The following is a 20,195-nucleotide window of genomic DNA, read 5'->3' as shown; positions in this document are numbered from 1 at the left end:
AGCTGTTGGCTATAATTGTGCTGGGAGGGCTCTGCCCTCCAAGCTGGGACTTGCACATGGCAATGAGAGGACTGTGCCCTCTCATCAGTCCAAGGCTTGAACCTGTCCAAAACACTGTAGCCGTGCCCCATAGGGTTGTGTTTAGATTTTGGCTCTTATGAACATTTGTGTAAAAGTCTTTGTGTGACTATATATTTTAATTTCTCTTGAATGAATACCTATGAGTGTAATTGCATGGTTGAATGATGTGGGTCTCCTATCTTTATACAATTTGACAAACTGTTTCCAAAGTAGTTATATCATTTTACATTCCCACCAGCCATGCATGAGTTTCAGTTGCTCTTTCTTTTTCTAACACTTGTTTATTCTAAATCCTTTGCATTTCTATATTGTAAATGGTATTGCTTTTTAATTTCACTTTATAATTGTTCATTGTTAGCATATAAAAATACAGTTGATTTTTCTACATTGACTTTACTAAACTCCCTTATTGGTTCTAGATTTTGTAAATTCCATAGGCATTCTGTGTACATGATCATGACATCTATAGAAAAACGACAGATTATATCTTCCTTTTAAACTTCTATGCATTTTTGCCCTTACTACACTAATTAGGATCTATAATACAATGTTAAATAAAAGTATTGAAGAATGGACCTCCTTGCCTTGTTCCTAATTTTAGATATAAAACTTTCAGCCCTTGAATGTTAACTATAATATAATTGGTACATACTTTATGGCTGAAATTTATCATGTTGAGAAGATAAGTTCCCTTCTATTCCTATTTTGCTGAGATTTTTTTTTAATCATGAATGGATGTTGATTTTTGTCAACTATTCTTTCTAAATCTAATAAGATTATCATAGGATTTGTCTACTTTATTCTTTTAGTTTGTGAATTGAATTGATTGATTTTTTAATTTGAAGCTAATCTTGTATTACCTGAACTAAACTATACTTGGACATATAGTATTATTCTTCTAATATACTGCAGAATATGTTTCCTAATAATTTGTAAAGGATATTTGCAAATATGTTCACAAGGGATATTGGTTTGTAATTTCTTTTCTTATAACGTCTTTGAATCATAGGGAATGCTCAACTCATAACATGAACTGGAAAATGGTCTCTAGTCCTTTTCTCTTGACAGGCTGTGCATCATTGACATTTTTAAAAATGTGTTTGATAAAATTTGTAAGTGAAGTCATCTGAGCCTACAATTTTCTTTGTGAAGGGATAATTACAAATTCAAGTACTTTAATGGGTATAGAACTATTCAGATTTTCTGTTTCTTCTTGTGTCAGTTTTGATAGCTTGTCTCCTTTCAGTTCTAGAATTTTGATTTGGTTCTTTTTTAGTTTCCTCTTCTCTACTGAGATTCCCCCCTTTCATTCATTATTGGTATATTTTTTCATTTTGAACATATTTATAATAGATTCTTTAAAGTTTAATTCCAACTTCTGATCATCTTGGGGTTGGTTTATTTTGATTCCCTTTTGTCTTGTTTGTGGGTCACACTTTCCAATTTCTCCACATGACTAGTAATTTTTAATTAAATTTACATTTTAAGAACATTTTGAAAAATGAATTCTGCTATTTTTTCCCAAAGAATGATGAATTTTGTTCTAACAACCAGTTAACTTGACTGAACTAAACTCTAAATTTTGTTTCCACTATGATGGGTAGCAATTATGCTAAAACTTCCAACTATTGCTTTTGCTGGGTCCCTTGTATCTCTCCACACAACACATGTGTAGTTCAGTGATTAGTGAAAATTTTGGGTGGAATTTATAAACAGATTTTATTGCTCCCAATAACATATTATCTCACTTATATGTGGACTCTAAAGAACAAAATAAACAAATGAAATTGAAACAGACTCATAGATAACCACAACAACAGGCTGATAATTGCCAGAAGGGGAGGAAGGTTGGGGACTGGGTGAAAAAAGTGAAGGGATTAAAATGAATAGTTACAAAATAGTCATGGGGATGTAAAGTACAGCATAAAGAATATAGTCAATAATATTGTAATAACTATGTATGGTGCCAGGTGGGCACTAGACTTATGGGGGAATCACTTCATAAATTATATAAATGTCTAAAAACTAATATAGAGTAATATTGAATGTTAATTTTAAATGAAAAAGAAAAAAATGACACCATCACCACAATCATCTCTCTAGAATTCCCATAGAATATTTTTAATGGAACGAGCTATATATTCACATAGTCTTAAGCATAAAAAATAAATACCAGCAAACATTTAAATAGAATTTAAATCTAGAATAAAGTAAATATTCTTGATTGGACCTCAAATGCCTTTCATGGTCTGGTTCTGTACACCACTCCAATTCCATCTCCTATTCTTTTCCTCGTTCATTATCTTCAGCCACCCTAGCTTCTTATTGTCCCTAAATAACAGAGAACCTGCTGTTTCTATCATCTGGAATGTTCTTCCCTCAGATAATTACAAGGTTGTCCTTCTGATCATTCAGGTCTCTGATCATATACTATCTCCTCAGAGAGGCCTTTTCTGATTAATTTACGTAAAGGAGAAAGCTGTCTTCCCCACCCCAATTATGCTCTAACAGCTTACTCTGCTTTACTTTCTTCAAATCACTAATCACTCTCTGAAATTATTCTTTCAATATCTTGCTCATTTAAGGTAAGTGTCAAGAGGACAGAATCATTTTCTGCCTGTAGCCTTAGTCTCTAGAATAGTTGTCTGGTTTTTATTTTCATCTGTACACTGTATTGTGTGTTTACCACCCTAAGTCAAGGCTCCATCCATAATCATTTGTATTCCCCCATACCTTCCTTCACCTCTCTCCACCTCCTTTTCCCTCTGGCAATCATCACACTACCATCCATAATCATTTGTATTCCCCCATACCTTCCTTCCTTCACCTCTCTCCACCTCCTTTTCCCTCTGCCAATCATCACACTGTTGTCTATGTCCGTGAGCTTTTTGTCTTTTTTTTTTTTTTTTGCTTTTTTGCTCAATCCCTCTACCTCCCCCAGCACCCTCCCCTGATAGCTGTCAGGCAGCTCTCTATCTTTGAGTCTTTCTCTATTTTGCTTGTTAGTTCATTTTGTTCATTAGATTCCACGTATGAGTGAAATTAGGTGGTACAATACTTGTCTTTCTCTGACTGGCTTATTTCACTTAGTATAATGTTCTCCAGGTCCAACCATGCTATCGTGAAGGTAACCTTTCCTTCTTTTTTACAGCCAAGTTGCATTCCATTGTGTAAATGCACCACAGCTTTTTTAACCACTCATCTACCGATGGGCCCTTGGACTGCTTCCAAATCTTGGCTCTTGTAAATAATGCTACAATGAACATAGGGGTGCATATATTTTTTCGAGTTAGTGTTTTGGGTTTCTTTGGATATATTCCCAGATGTGGAATCTCTGGGTCATAAGGCAGTTCCATTTTTAATTTTTTGAAGTAATTCCATACTGCTTCTCACATTGACTGCACCAATCTGCATTTCCACCAACAGGGCACAAAGGTTCCCTTTCTCCACATCGTCACCAACACTTGTTTGTTGATTTATTGATGATAGCCATTCTGACAGGTGTGAGGGGATATCTCATTGTGGTTTGAATTTGCATTTCTCTGATGATTATTGACATTAAGCATCTTTTCATGTGTCTATTGGCCATCTCTGTGTCCTCTTTTAAGAAGTATCTATTCAGGTCCTTTGACCATTTTTAAATTGGATTGTTTATTTTTTTGGTGCTGAGTTTTATTAACCTCTTATCAGATGTGTCATTGGTGCATATGTTCTCCCATTCAGTGGGCTGTCTTTTCATTTTATTGATGGTTTCCTTTGCTGTGCAAAAACTTTTTAGTTTGATGTAGTACCATTTGTTTTCTTTTGTTCCCTTTGCCCAAGAAGATATATATGTATATGTATATATATATGTATATGTATTGTATATGTATATGTACATATATAGGTATATTATATAAATATGTATATATATATAGTATGTATATGTATATATATTGCTATGGGAAATGTCTGAGATATTACTCTCTATGTTTTCTTCTAGGATTTTTATGGTTTTGAGTCTAACATTTAAGTCTTTAATCAATTTTTAGTTTATTCTCATGTATGGTGTAAGATGATCTAGTTTTATTTTTTTTCACTTATCTGTTCAATATCCACAACACCACTTATTGAATAGACTATCTTTAGCCCATAGTATGTTTTGCCACCTTTGTCAAATATTAAATGACTATAAAGGCATGGGTTTATTTCTGAACTCTTTATTCTGTTCCATTCATCCAAATACCTGTTTTTATGCCAGTACCATGCTATTTTGATTGCTATGGCCTTGTGCTATAGTTTGATATCAGTTAGCATGATTCCTCCAACTTTGTTCTTCTTTTTCAAGATCACTGTTGCTATTTGGGGTCTTTTGTGTTCCATATAAATTTTGGAATATTTGTTCTCGTTCTGTGAAATATGCCATTGCTATCTTGATAGGAATTTTGTCTAATCTACAGATTGCTTTGGGTATTGATATTTTAATGATGTTAATTCTTCCTATCTATGAACATGGTATATGCTTCCACTTATTTATATCTTCTTCAATTTCTTTCTTCAGTGTTTTATAATTTTTTGAGTATAGGTCTTTTACATCCTTGGTTAAGTTTATTTCTAAGTATTTTATTATTTTTGAAGTAATTGTGATTGGGATTGTTTTCTTAGCTTCTCTTTCTGATAGTTTATTACTGGTGTATAAAAATGCAACTGATTTCTGAATATTTATTTTGTGTCTTGCTACTTTACTGCATTCATTTATCAGTTCTAGTAGTTTTTCAGTGGAATCTTTAGGGTTCTCTATATACAATATCATGTCATTTGCAAATAATTACAGTTTTAATTATTCTTTTTTAATTTGGATGCCTTTTATTTCTTCTTCTCTTCTGATTCGCGTGGCTAGGACTTCCAGTACTATGTTGAATAAGAGTGGTGAAAGCGTATATCCCTGCCTTGTTCCTGATCTTAAGGGAAATGCTTGTAGTTTAGTTGTGTGGCACAGGATAGGTTTAATGAGTACTTATTATATAAATGAAGAATGGTATGGGAGGTATTGAGATAAATCTAACTTTTCCCTCATTAAACTTATCTGGCAATAAAATAATTTAAAATATTTATGCAAAAAGTAAACAGTGTTATTTAAATAATAGGTTCTCTATGTTATTTAAAAATAAAGCCAGCATTTTTGCTTTACTTCAGGGCAGTGAAACATTACACAATACATTATAAAATCATGTGAATCAATACACTAAATATATATTTTCAATTCATACGAGGAAAAAAACCTAACTGAATTGTAAAAAAGTAAATAAAGTGCTGTTAGGCTGTCATAGTTGTTTAACATGTAGAAAGTAAACTTATGGCACTGAAGTTTGGGGATGAATGGGCATATAACATTCATTGTGATTTGAATTAAGGAGATAGGCTGTTTAAAAGCTCAAGGGACAACAGGTACTTACTGATAGTATTTAGCGTCAGAAGTTTACATGCTTAATTTTAAAACATAATACTCTCTTAAAACATAAAATAGTCATCTTAAATCCAAACCCAAGCAGCAATAGTACTAATGCTATGTTTTTGCATAATCATTGTTCAGTCTCACAAAATAAAAAATTAATATTTTGTTAATTTTATTATTCCTTTTATTAAAATGAAATTAGCTATTGGAGAAAATAACTTTGGTGTATTAGTTAAACCTTCAAGGATAAAATACATGCAGGTTCTTCCAATCATCCAGAACTAAAAAGACATGTGAGGTACAAAATGGGCATTTATTTTTATTATTTTCAACAAAAGAGTTATAAGAAGTTTATCAGAAATCATTGTAACAAATTACTTCATGGTACAAAGTTGTCATATACATTTTCCTGGTCAATGGCAGATGGGGCAGCTAAGTTAAATATGCTTATTTAATTCAATACAGAGGGATTGATAGAGGAAAACCTAATTCCTAAAATTGGGGTATGTTATAAATGTAATTTTTTTGCATGATGTTAGTAATTTTAATCTAATTTAAACAAATTAACTTGTGATAGGAACTGATGCAACTAGATTTCATTAACAAGGTAATGTAAGTATATAACCACTATTTAAAATTGATTCCCTTCTCAAATTTTCTGTAAGAGCCATTGCTTCACCAGAAATGTTCACAGGGTAGATTTAATAGTGTTACAAGTGGGCAGACTAATAAATAACATAGACAATAATAATCAAGGATAAAAAAAATAATAATCAAGGGTAAATGTCCTGGCTTTCTAGAGGTCTGGTGCATGAAATTTGTGCACTGGGGGGGGGCGGTCCTCAGCCCAGCCTGCGCCTTCTGACAGTGCTAATGGTTGTGCTCACTATCATTGTTCTTTATTTTTAAACTAGAGGTCTGGTGAATGAAATTTGTGCACTGGGTGGAGGGGTCCCCTCAGCCCAGCCTGCGCCCTCTGACAGTCCGGGACCTCTCACTCCTTACCGCCCACCTGCTTGCTGCTCCTTAGTGCTGCCGCGGAGGTGGGAGAGGCTCCTGCCACCACCACTGTACTCACCAGCCATGAGCCTGGCTTCTGGCTGAGCAGCGCTCCCCTTGTGGAAGCGCACTGACCACCCGGGGGCAGCTCCTGCGTTGAGCGTCTGCCCCCAGGTGGTCAGTGTGTATCACAGTGACCGGTCGTTCTGGTTGTTCCGCTGTAAGGATTGCTTAGGCTTTTACTATATAGATTATTTAGAAGAATAGTGACATTTTAATTCATGAATATCAATTTAGTTCCCATATGAGCTTTGCTTCTGAACTAAGCTTAAATATTCAATTCTTAATCTTGACCTGGAAATGCTGCTATTGTGTGTATTTTTAAAATTTACCTTTATTGTTGGGATGTTTATCTTCCTTTTGTTGAGTTGTGTGAGTACTTTATATATCTTGGAAATTAACCCCTTATCAGATGTATCATTGGCAAGTATATGGTTTTATTTTATAACTATCTTCCTTTTGTTGAGTTGTGTGAGTACTTTATATATCTTGGAAATTAACCCCTTATCAGGTGTATCATTGGCAAGTATATGGTTTTATTTTATAACTCGATTTTCACCAAAAAGATAAAAAGAATAAGAAAGCGAAAGAGGGAGTTCGGGGTTGTGGACAGGATTATCTTCATTATTTTGGCAGGCAGGTAAAATTTTGCAAAGAGCTAAACATATTTTGCTGATACTCAACTGTCAAGTTAACTGGAAGTGACAGATTTGCAAAAGCAAAGAGATAAGTATATGAGTCAAGATTTGAAAACCTATAGCACATCAAATCATTTGATGTTGTGTTTTTAACTGGTCTCTTCTTTCACTTGCTTAGCTATATAAGACAATTTATTCTGTTCACTCTTGATGTCCAAGGCTGAATCTGTCTGAGTCATTGGAGTAAATGCCAAAGATAGAGGAAGCTCTAGACTGTAATTCATCAGCCTGACTAGTTGCATTACACAGGAGTTTCCCAAACACTTTCACTTTGGCCTGAATACTGGAAAGAGAATAAATTATCAATGAGTTTGACTTTGCTTTTCACATATCTTCCATATACAAAAGATCAATTCAACTGATCAATTAATTGAAGAGTCAAAACATACCCACACTACGGTGAGGACACTTTTCAGAGAAATCTGTTTGCTTTTATGCACTGAGCCTTCTTCACAGTGAATAGGTGCTGAAGTGACATCATTTAATAGATTATCAACATGTATTGTGTTTGTACAACTTCATTTTCAAATGCAATCCAAAAATGTAAGTCATAGGAGAATTATATTAAAGGTAAACTTATATAGTTCTATCTTTCCAAAAGTTTCAAGTAGTAAAAGAGTATAGATAATACTTTTCAAGATCATATCAGGATGGCTGGAATTAGAACTCAGGCAAACTGACTCCATAGTCCAAGTTCTTAAGGACTCTTCCATACTGTTCTTTACCATTTCTAAACCATAAATTGCTAAACATTCTGGTCAAGCAGAAATCTATAAACCATTAATCTCTTTGCTTACAACCATTATTTTTTCTAAATCAACAGCTGACTATGGTAATGTTACTAATATTAAATTATTAGATATCAGAGCTATAGCACTATTTTAGAAAACCCAATCATCAGTCCTTTATACCTTACAGAGAAATACATAATAAGATAATAAGATTGGCTATAGTGTTTTTATACTTCCCTGAGGAAAATTACAATGTGAAATGGAAATTTTGATTTGTGGTGGAAGTGATAGAAAGGATGAGGATTTGGAAACTTAGAAAGTAACATAAGACTAAGTACCTATAGATTATGTGGAAGAGGCTAAGAAAATACATCTAAAAATATATAAGAGGGCCTGAGAGAAGAAAAAATAAGAAATGATAGAAAATTAAAACAAAATTATAGTGCTTTGCAATGTTACCCATGGTTCTGGTTCAACTGTCTTCAGACCACTGAAAAAATATTTTATTGGCATCTTTGGTTGTTGTAACACAGGCTATTAATACACAAGTTAAAAAAAACCCTATGAAGAAACTTTTGTAAAGAGTTCCTTTGTACCATGAATAATTATATCTGATATTATTAAAGACTTAAAAAATTATCTTATCTTTATTTGTGTTTATAAAATTATGACTAATATCCACTGGCTATGTATACATCTAAGTCAAACATTTTAAAGTCTAGAATATGTATGTCTATCTTTACAGAACAGATGTATGCCCAACAAAAAGGAGTTTTAGTAATTTAATTAGATTTTAAAAAATTAATTTTTGTTGCCTAAATAACAATACATTTTATCACTGAGAAGAGAATTTACACTATACAGAGAAGTTAAAAACAAACAAAAAACTCCACACAAACAAAAAAACAAAAACCTAAAAAATCAGTCATAATCTCATCATGCACAGCTAACAACATTATATTTTGGTATATTTTCTGTCATTATCTATGCATTTAAATAATTTGGACTCATGTATTTTATAATATAGTTTCTCCTTTAATATATCATGTTTTAATGTTACTAAATATCCTACATCATGATTTTATGGCTTCAAACACTTTATTGTACAGATATACAGTAATTTATTAAAACCATATTATTGGAAATCTTTTTTTATTTTATTAAATTCATTGGGTGACATTGGTCAACATGAACATATAGGTTTCATATGTGGGTTTCTATGTTACAAGATCTGTATATTGCATGATGTACTCACTACCCAAAGTAAAATCTTCTCTTGTCACTATATATTAGGACTCTCTTCTCCCCTCACCCCCTTCCTTCTGGCAACCACCACACTGCTGTTTGTGTTCATGGGTTTCAGTTTTATATCCTACATATGAATGAGATCATGTGGTTCTTACCTTTTTTCTGACTGACTTATTTCACTTAGCATAATTTAAATATTCTAATTTAAATATTCTAAAAGTCTATCCATGTTGTTGCAAATCATTCTATTTCATCCTTTCTTATGGCTGAGTAGTATTCTGTTGTGTATATGTACCACATCTTCTTTATCCAGTCCTCTATCGCAGGACACTTTGGTTGTTTCCATGTCTTGCCTACTGTGAATAATGCTGCAATGAACATAGGGGTGTATATATCTTTGGAAATACATTATTTTGAGGTTTTTGGGTATATATGCAGGAGAAGAATTACTGGGTCGTATGGTGGCTCTATTCTCAATTTTTTGAGGAATCACCATACTGCTTTTCGTAGTGGTTGTACCACTCTACATTCCCACCAGCAGTGGATAATGTTTTCCCTTTTTTCCACAACCTCTCTAACATTTGTTATTGCTTGTCTTGTTGACAATGGCCACTCTAACTGGAGTGAGGTGGTATCTCATTGTAGTTTTGGTATGCATTTCCCTAATTGCCAGTGAGGTTGAACATTTTTGCATATATGTATTGGCTGTTTGTATGTATTCTTGGGAGAGGTGTATTTTCAGGTCCTCTGCCCACTTTTTTTATTGGGTTGTTTGTTTGGTGTTGAGTTTTATGAGTTCTTTATATATTTTGGAAATTAAACCTTTGGAGCTACTGTTTGCAAATATCATCTCTCATCTGGTTAGCTGCTTCTTTGTTTTGTTGTCAGTTTCTTTTGCTGTGCAGAAGCTTTTTAGTTTGATATAGTCCCATTCATTTATATTTGTCTTTACTTCCCTTGCCTTTGGGGGCAAGTTCATAAGATGTTCTCTACAACCCAGGTCAATAAGTCTGGTACCTATATTTTCTTCTATGTAACTTATTGTTTTGGGTCTTATATTTAGGTCTTTGATCCATTAATTAATTTTTGTACATGAGGACAAACTGTAATCCAATTTCATTTGTTTGCATGTGGCTTTCTTGTTTTCCCAGCACCATTTATTGAGGAGACTACCTTTACTCCATTGTGTATTTCTGGCTCTTTTGTTGAAAATTATCTGTGGTTTTATAGTTGGGCTCTCTATTCTGTTCCATTGGTCTCTGTGTTTGTTTCTCTGCCAATACCATACTGTTTTGATTATTGTAGCTCTGTTGTATAATTTGAAGTCAGGTAGCATGATACCTCCAGCTTTGTTCTTTTTTTCCTCAGGATTCCTTTGACTATTCAGGATCTAATTATTGTAGCTCTGTTGTATAATTTGAAGCCAGGTAGTATGATACCTCCAGCTTTGTTCTTTTTTCCCTCAGGATTCCTTTGACTATTCAGGATCTTTTGTGGTTCCATACAAATCTGAAAGATTTCTCATCATATTTCTTTAAAAAATGACATTGGGGCTTCCACTTCCTCTCTCTCTTTCTCTCTTTCTACTCCATCGAGGTGGGTGTGTTTGCTTCTCCTTCACCATGTCTTCCCACAAGACTTTCAGGATCAGGAGGTTCCTGGCCAAGAAACAAAAGCAGAATTGGCCCATCCCCCAATGGATTCAGATGAAAACTGGTAATAAAATCAGTTACAACTCGAAGAGGAGACATTGGAGAAGAACCAAACTGGGCCTATGAGAAATCACACATGAGAGATGACTCACATATTTATGCTGTATCCAGGTTGCCTACACCTTTAAATGATTGAAAAGATGCTATTGTCTGGACAGTTGGGGCATTTTAATTGGAAAATTAATGGACTTGTGATTTTGCTCTGTTGATTTTTCCCCCTGCAATAGTAGGTTGGTTCAGTAATAAATGTGTGAGACCATTTAAAAAAAATGACATTGGGATTTTGAAAAGGATTGCATTAAATCTGTATAGTGTTTTGGGTAATATAGCCTGAAGTTATAGGGGCTTATCTCCACAGCATTGGAACCCTGTGCTGAGGAGTCTGGTGTGGGGCTGGGACCCCTTGCTCCTCACAGAAGGCCTCTGCAGCATAGATATCGCCCCTGATTAAAACAACAACAACAACAACACACGTGGGTGTTGATCCAGCCCATTCTGCACCTCTGCCCCTCCTACCAGTCTTGCTTTCTTCTTTAATTCTCTAGTTGTAGTGCTTCCATTTAGCCAGAATCCAGGCAGTTCTGAATGATGATTGTTTTGTATTTTAGTTGTAATTTTGATGTGTTGCAGTTGATTTCGAAGTTTAAGGCATTGTGGTCAGAGAATAAGCTTGGTATAATTTCAATCCCTTTCAATTTATTGAGGCTAGTTTTGTGACCCAACATATGGTCTGTCCTTGAGACAGTGTTTAATGTGCAGTGGATAAGAATGTAAAATCTGATGTTCTGGGATGAAAAGTTCTGTAAATGTCAATTATGTCCATTTGGTCTAGTGTTTCATTTAAGGCTGCTATTTCTTTATTGATTTTCTGTTTGTTTGATCTGTCTAGAGCTGTCAATGAAGTAGTAAGATACCCAACTATGATTGTGTTTTATCTGTCCTACCTTTAATTCTGTGAGTAGCTGTTTTATATATTTTGGTGTTCCTTGGTTGGGTGCATATATACTATTAAGAAGTGTTATGTTTTCTGGATGCAGTGTTCCCTTTATCATTATAAAGTGTCCATTTTTGTCTCTTATTATCTTTGTTATCTTGAAATCTATTTTGTCAGATATAAGTATGGCTACATTTGCTTTTCTGTGGATATTATTTGCTAGGGGAATAATTTTCCACCCTCTTACATTGAATCTACTTTTGTCTTTGCAACTTAAATGTGTCTCTTGTAGGCAGCATATGGTTGGGTTTTGTTTTTTGATCCACTCTGCTACTCTGTGCCTCTTTATTGGTGAGTTCAGACCATTTACATTTAGGGTAATTATTGATGTGTGAGGATTTCCTATAGCCATTTTATCTTTTGTTTTCTGGTAGTTCTTTTCCTTTGTGTTTCTGTTGTTGTTTTGTTTGGTGGTATTCCATACTTCTTTCTTCTGTTTCCTTTTTTTTTAAATACAAAATGCCTTGGAGAGGGCCTCTTTGGATTGAGGTAACTAGTTGTTCTATTTGCTTCTTGGATTTAAGGATCTAGTTCTCTCCATAGGTTTGGGAAGTTCTCATCCACTATTTGTTTGAATAGACTCTCTGATTCATGCTCCCTCTCCTCCTCTTCTGGAATGCCTATAATTCTAATTTAAAGGATAATTTTGCTGGATATATTATTCGTGGCTGGTAATTTCTCTCTTTCAGGTATTTGAAAGAATTATCTGAAAAAAATGGCACTCTGATTAAACTGCATTTTACAGCCTGCAGGACACCTTGGACTAGCTTGGTTTTACTCTAGATTTCACTGTCATCCCACCCAGCTTGTTCCTGCACCAACATGCAAGTTCTTTCCCTTCCCTGCCAGCCAGACAGGCAGATGGGAGAGGCAGGTGTGGCCTTCTGCCTCTTCCATAAGACAGTACAGCCTTGCTTTTTTGATGGAGTCAGATAGTTCTTGCAGAGCTCTTTCATTTTTCTTTATGCTCAGTTTTTCTCTTCTTCCCTCTGTGTCATTTCTAGATTCCTATATTTGATATCACAAATTCCTTCCTCCATCTATGCTCAGTATTTCATGCTTAATCTCCTTAATTGAATACTTCATTTCTAGGATTTCTGGTTGGTTCTTTTTTAAGGTTTCAATCTCTTTGGTAAAGTACTCATTTTGTTCATTGATTTGTTTTCTGAGTGCATTGAATTGCCTATTTTCTCTCATCTTGTTGAGTATTTTCAGAACTGCAATCTTGAAATCTTTGTCATTTATATCACATATTTCCTTGTGTTCCAGCTTGCTTTCTGGAGATTTTTCATTTTCTTTCTGATCATCCTTGTTACTGTGATTATTTATGGTATTTGCTATCCTCCTTTGCCTTTGCATTTATCTCTGAAGAGCTCTTTCTACCATTTTCCAGTAGATGGTGCTGAATTGCAAGATTCTTTAATCTCTGATCTCCTAGTCTTAGGGGTGGGGTTTGTTTTGCTATCACTATAATGGCAACCCCTGACCTCCGTGGGGTTCCACCCCAAGCACCCATCCTAGGGAACAGTCACAGATGGAAACAGCAGTTCTACTGCAATAGCTCTTGGTTTCCAGATGATATGCTCCTGGACCCAACTCCAAAGGCAATGAATGGGAAGCGAGTTTTGGGAGTCCAAGCGGTGGCAGGGATCTGTGGTTCCATTTCTTTGTTTGAAACATCACTGCTGGCCCAACATTGGAGAGCCGCAAGGTAGAAGCCCATGCTCTGTCAGGTGTCTGCTGACTCAGATACTATTCACTCCCTTGGCTGCTTGCCCTGCTGGGTGGTCCCTGCCCTGCTCCCCCCACTCACCACCACCAGCTTTGTTCCTCTCCCCAGCCAAAGGAAACCCTGCTACCCCATCTTTCTTCCCTCTCCTGGCAGGCTGAGCCAGGAGCTCCGGACTGCAGGGCTGTGTCTGCAGGCCGTCTGCAATTTCTTCCCTTCTTGTCTTCCTGCTTATTCCTGGTTGCCCACCTTTAGATGTTCAAATGCGCGGATCTCTCAGGCATGTGTCTGTGTTGAGCAAGGATTTACTGTTGAATTATAGTTGGTTCACGTTGCAATTTCAGGGAGAGAGGATAAGGGGCTCTCGCACTCTGCCATTCTTTTGATGTCCGAATGGAAATCTTTGTGTATATATATCTCATTACTCCATCATAGTAAAAGGTTAAGAAGCAGAATTTCCAGGAATGTATTACTTAACTGGAACATGAGTCAAAAGAAAATATTTAGCGTGAGGCTAAGAGAGCCAAAAGGATGGAAAATATAGAAAGGACCACAAGAGAAATAGTGGATAAGATGAAAAAGTCTAATATATAATTTTAATTGTAGTCCCAGAGGAAAAGAGAAAGAAAATGGCATAAAAGCAATATTTGAACAAATAAACTTTACCAAATTCTCAGATGTTATTAAAATAAAAATTTTATCAGAATAAAAATAAAGGAAACCATAACTATGCACATTATAGTAAAACTGAAAACCACAGAGAAAAACTTAGGGGCAGCCAGCGGACTAAAGATACATTTCCTTCAAAGGGGCAACCATAAGACAGAATAATGCCTAAACCCTTAAGGATACAGAAAGATTGAAAGTAAAATGATGCAAAAAAATAAAAAAATAAAAACGTGAAAAAAAAAGAAAGTAAAATGATGCGAAAATATGTACTATGCCAACACTAACTAAAGAAAGCTGGAATCACTATATTAGTGTTACATAACTAATAACATAGCTTCAAAATATATAACAAAAACTGTTAGAATTATAAGACTACATATGTAAGTTCAAAATCACAGAGGAAGATTTTTAACATACCTCTTTCAGTAACTAATACAATAAGTAGACAAAAATTCCATAAGGATATAGGAAATTTAAACAACGTGATTGACCAACATATGGAGCATTGTACCAAAGTGCAGAACACACATACACATCTCAAGTACATATGGAACATTTATGAAAGCAGACCTATGTTAGGCCTAACACAGCTTTCATAAATTTCAAAGATTAAGTCCATCTGTGGCATATTATCTGGCCACAATGTAATGGATCTCGAAATCTACAACAAAAATGTTACTCCAAAATGCCTGTATGTTTGGAAAATGTAAAATATACTTTTAATACCTCATGAGCAAAAGATAAGATGACATTGAAACATAAAGATAGGTAGAAGATATTTTACAAAGAACGAAAAACATTCTATATCTAAAACTTGTAGGATTCCGTTAATGCCTGATTAGAAGGAAATTATAGTCTTAAAATGTACATAATAGTATAGGGAAATTGTTTAGGCTTGATTAATTTAGACTAGAATCATTGACATCATGCAAAATGTATTACACAAAATATTTCTAACATGTACCCATTTCAAGAGTCAGTTTTTCCCTATCTATCTCATTCTACTGAATCCTGCATCTGGGAAGTAAGATCATAAAACAGCTGCACCATCTGCCATTCATTATGAAAATTCTGAAAATGATCTCATTTAACTTCTCAAGAAGTTAAGGAAGAATAGTAAATAAAGATTCAAAAAATAGAAGGATTAAGGGTGAACTGTAATGTAAACTATGGACTTTGGGTGATGTTGGGTCCATGTAGGTTCATCAATTGTAACCAAGTATCACACTGGTGGGGGATGTTGATAATGGAGAGGCTGTGCATATGTGAGAGCAGGGAGTATATGGGAAGTCTCCTTACCTTCCCCTCAATTTTGCTAGGAACCTAAGCAAAACCATTCTAAAAATAGTCTTAAAATAGTTTTTAAAATACTAAAAATCTTTTAAAAAAATGTAAGGAGTTGGTCAAAATAGAAAATATTTGGTGATTCATTGTCTTGTCTTCACATAAGCAAGTTAGTTATCCTTAAGGTATTCTTTGTGCGAAATGCCTCATCTGAATATGTAAAAATATGCTAGTATTTAAGTTTTCACTTTTTAACAAGTTTGATTAATTAAAAAACAGATGTGAAAAGACCTGTTAATCATTTAGCTCAGTAATTATAAATACAACTTATCAATTAAAAAATAAAGCTGAAAAAACTTAATGGGAAGGAAATAATAATAGAAATAAATGAAAAAGAAAAACATACCAGAGAAAAGACTAACAAAGCAAAGTTCATTCTTTAAAAATATTAATAACAATGGTTATATACCTGGTGAAGCAGATCAAGAAAAGAACAAAAAAGCAAAAATTAATATAGATCACACAGAATTTTTAAAGATAAAAAATTATCATGAACAATTTTGTCAACATATTTGAAAATTTAGATTAAACTGACACATCTTTAGACAAAGAAAATTTATCAAAATATGAAAAAAACAGAAATCTCCGAATAACTATAACTATTAAAGAAATTGGATCCATCATTAAAAATCTTTCCACAAGCCGAAACCGGTTTGGCTCAGTGGATAGAGCGTCGGCCTGCGGACTGAAGGGTCCCGGGTTCGATTCCGGTCAAGGGCATGTACCTGGGTTGCGGGCACATCCCCAGTGGGAGATGTGCAGGAGGCAGCTGATCGATGTTTCTCTCTCATCGATGTTTCTAGTTCTCTATCTCTCTCCCTTCCTCTCTGTAAAAAATCAATAAAATATATTTAAAAAAAAATCTTTCCACAAGGAAAACTCCAGGACTAGGTGTTATTGTCAGTGAATTCTACCAAAAATTAATACTACATTTATTAATACTACATTTATCATAGTGAATATATGATGCCAATTTATAGAAACTTTCCCAGAGATATTAAAAGAGGGAACAACTCCAAATTGGCCAGCATAATCTTGATACTGAAACCCATTTTACTCATGAACACTGATGTAAAAATTCTAAATAAAATATTAGCAAATCTGATTAAGCAATGTATAAAAATAATAACACACCTTGACCAAATTGGGTTTTCTTCAGCCATGCACGTTTGATTGTATATTTCAAAACCAGAGAATGTAATTCACCACATTAACAGAATGTCAACCCATAGTCTTTGGTGCCACTTCAAATGCCAACAGGAACCCCCAATTTGGGGTGCAATGAAGAAGGAAACTTTATTTTGCACAAACGGCTCAACGGTAATACAAGATGGCTGTGAAAACAACACTGCTGTGGAACAGCTCCATAGTGCTACAGCATGGCAATGAACAAAAAGGCTGTGAGGCAGCCCTGCGGCCAGGCACCTCTTTAGCTAGGCAGCTCCATGATGGCCACTCTGCTCTGCCTAGCTTCACATCCCACATGATCTATTCTGCTCTGCCACTGTCTGCTCCTGGGAAATACAATCTTCTGTCTCCCTGTTAAGTGCACTCTTGGAGCCAAAGTGGGGCTGGCTTATATAGATAGAAGTTCCCATCCCTGGTCCCTGATTGGTCAGAATAGAGTCACTCTGATTGGTCAGAGTTGTGCGGACCCAATTGAATGGGGAAAGCCATCAGTTTTATTGGTTGAAATAGGACTCCAGGAACTCTTTTAAAAGGGCTTGCTCAGATGGTAGAAACAGTGCAGGCAGGCTAGCTAGTGCAGAAGTTTCCTGGTAGTGCAGTTTGCATGAGGCCCCAGTGCAGAAATGGCTGCGAGGCTCTATTTTATTTTATTTTATTTTTTGAGCCCAGTTAGCCACCAGGAATCCTTCTTAATAGGTGTTTTTTTTTTTTTTTCAGGGTTCACAAGAATAATAATATATATGATCATTAATAGATTCAGGAAAAACACTTGATAAAATTCAACATCATTTGTGATTGAAATCTGTAGCAACAACTAGGAATAGAAAACATTTTTTTTTTATGGTAAAGAACAGCTACAAAAAGAAACTAGAAAAATCTTATTAAATAGTGAAATGTTAAAGGCTTTCCCTCTGAAAATAGGAATGAGGAGTACCCATCACCTCGTCTGTTCCACACACTGTACTACTGGAGGTTCTAGGGCATCAGGAAGAATGAGAAAGAAAAGCATAAAAAACAAACAAAGGAGACATCTGTAATACTTTCAACAATAATTTTTAAAAAAGAAATAAAAACACAGGCAGCAAAAACTATTTGAGAATTTTTTATACATATAGGAAATCCAAAAGAATCTTCAAATTATTGGAGTAAGATTTTTAGATATAAGGGCAACAAAAAAAATCAAGTTATCTATATACATTTATAGAAAAGAAAATTTTAAATACTATTTAAAATAGCAAATTCTAATAGAATAAATCTAATGAACAGTATACCAGACCTCTATGTAGAATGCCATGAAATGTTTTTAAGGGAAATGTAAAAACCCAAATAAATGGATACACTGTCCATAGATTGGAAAAAACAGTATTGTCAATATGCCCTTTCTCCGCACATTCATTTAATTCAATGCAGTTCCTATCAAACTTCCACAGATAATTTGTGGAAATTGATGAACCAATTCTCAAGTATATATGGAAAATTAAAGGGCCCAAAATAGCCAAGACATCCACGAAGATGAACAAAGTAAGAATTAATCAACTCATATTAATTCTTACTATAAGCTCTTGTACTTAAGGCATTGTGACAGGCAAACAGATAAACAGAACAGAATTTAAAAATGTGGAAACAGCCCTGGCCAATTGCTCAGTGGTTAGAGCATTGGTCCATGGACCAAAGGGTCACAAGTTCGATTCCCTGTCAGGGGCACATACCTCGGTTGTGGACTCCATCCCCAACAGGCTCCAATCTGGGCAGTAGGCCAGTCCTCTCACATCTGCTTCCTTCTCCCTCTTTTCCCTCCCCACCACTCTCTAAAAACATCAATGGAAAAAATATCCTCGGGTGAGGATTAAAAAAAAAATTGGAAACAAACTTATGTATATATAGAACCTTGATTTATGACAAAGTTGACACTGTAGGGCAATGAGGAAATGCTAGTCTTCTCCTCCTTGCCTCTCCAAATATATTAATGTAATATGGATTGTTAGAAATGTTGGCTGGATATACTGAATTGAAAAATAGATTTGTTATCTCTTCTATGGATATGTCAACAGCCTTTGCTATTTTATAAAATCTTTGGTTGTTTCATTAGCCTGGCTTTTTCTCCCAATTTTTGACTAGATGGTATTATTATGGGAAGAAAAATGGTGTAAGAATGTGTGACACATGTTTAATATTTATCTATCTTACTATATATTTATCTAAATATAGATGCACATAAATATGCTTGGGTAAAGACAGTGATGGTGGATAGGTGGTTCAAGGTAAGGACAAATGTCTTGAGTGGCATATAGCGTGGTGAGAAGGGAAAGTGGCAGATAATTGAAAATTCTATTATACTACAAAAATTGTTCTACTAGTCACATAATCATTCCATAAATATTTATTGAATTCCTTAAATTTACAAAACATTGTTCTAGGTACTGGCAATATAATAATGCACAAATAAGACATGATCCCTGCTCTCATGGAGCGTACATTCTAATGTGAGGAACAAACTACACAGTTATTTCATTGTTGTGATGAATATAATGAAGTCTATGTGCTATTGAAGCATATAACATACATACAAAATGGAAGCATATGTTAGGGTATCAAAGGGGAAGGATGCTTGAGTTGGTTTTTAAATAAAAGGACTTAATTGATGATGATGGGGAATGGGAGGGGCATAATTCCAGGGTATTACATGAAGCAACTGACTGGTACGTAGTGAGCAACAAGGACAGTGGCCTTGGATAGAACTGGTGTGGTAGGGAGGGACAAAAAGCACCCAAGGACTTGTCTATTGGGTTAATAATTTTGTTCTTTATCCTAATATTGGCAGGATGCCATTAAAGAAAGGATCTTAAGCAACCACACCAATGCAGAAAGCAAGTTGGTATTGCAGAAAGAGTTTTGGTCTGGCAATCAGACCTAGAGCAAGGATTATAGGCCTTTGAGGAAATTATTGGCCTCCTGGAATGACTTCCTCCTGCCTAAACTGTGAATTTGGACTAGATGAACACTAAGGTTTCCTTCAGCTCAAATTCTATATTTCTGTATATTCAAAGCCAAAATGTCAGTTAAAAAGAACTTAAACATATACATACATGCATATACCAAGGGCACAGACAATAGTGTGATGAAGGCCTGGAGTGGGGCAGGGGCTGGGTAGAGGAGGGCAAAGGGTGGGAAAATGGGGGACATCTGTAATATTGTCAACAATAAATATTAACAATAAATTACAAAAACATACAGTACATTTTAAAAACATTTTAAAGTAAAAAAAATTAAGTTATAGTTGACATACAATATCATATTGGTTTCAGGCA

General features: G+C 34.9%; 1 pseudogene; it reads left to right on the top strand.

Annotated features, from left to right (window-relative positions):
• Positions 1 to 10,849: 10,849 nt before the first annotated feature.
• LOC102241045 lies at positions 10,850 to 11,073 on the top strand (annotated as a pseudogene).
• The last annotated feature ends 9,122 nt before the right edge of the window (positions 11,074 to 20,195 follow it).

Source organism: Myotis brandtii, unplaced genomic scaffold, assembly GCF_000412655.1.
Source record: "Myotis brandtii unplaced genomic scaffold, ASM41265v1 scaffold315, whole genome shotgun sequence".
NCBI lineage: Eukaryota > Metazoa > Chordata > Mammalia > Chiroptera > Vespertilionidae > Myotis > Myotis brandtii.
Note: the sequence above shows the minus strand (reverse complement) of the source record. Positions and strands in the feature narration are given on the sequence as shown.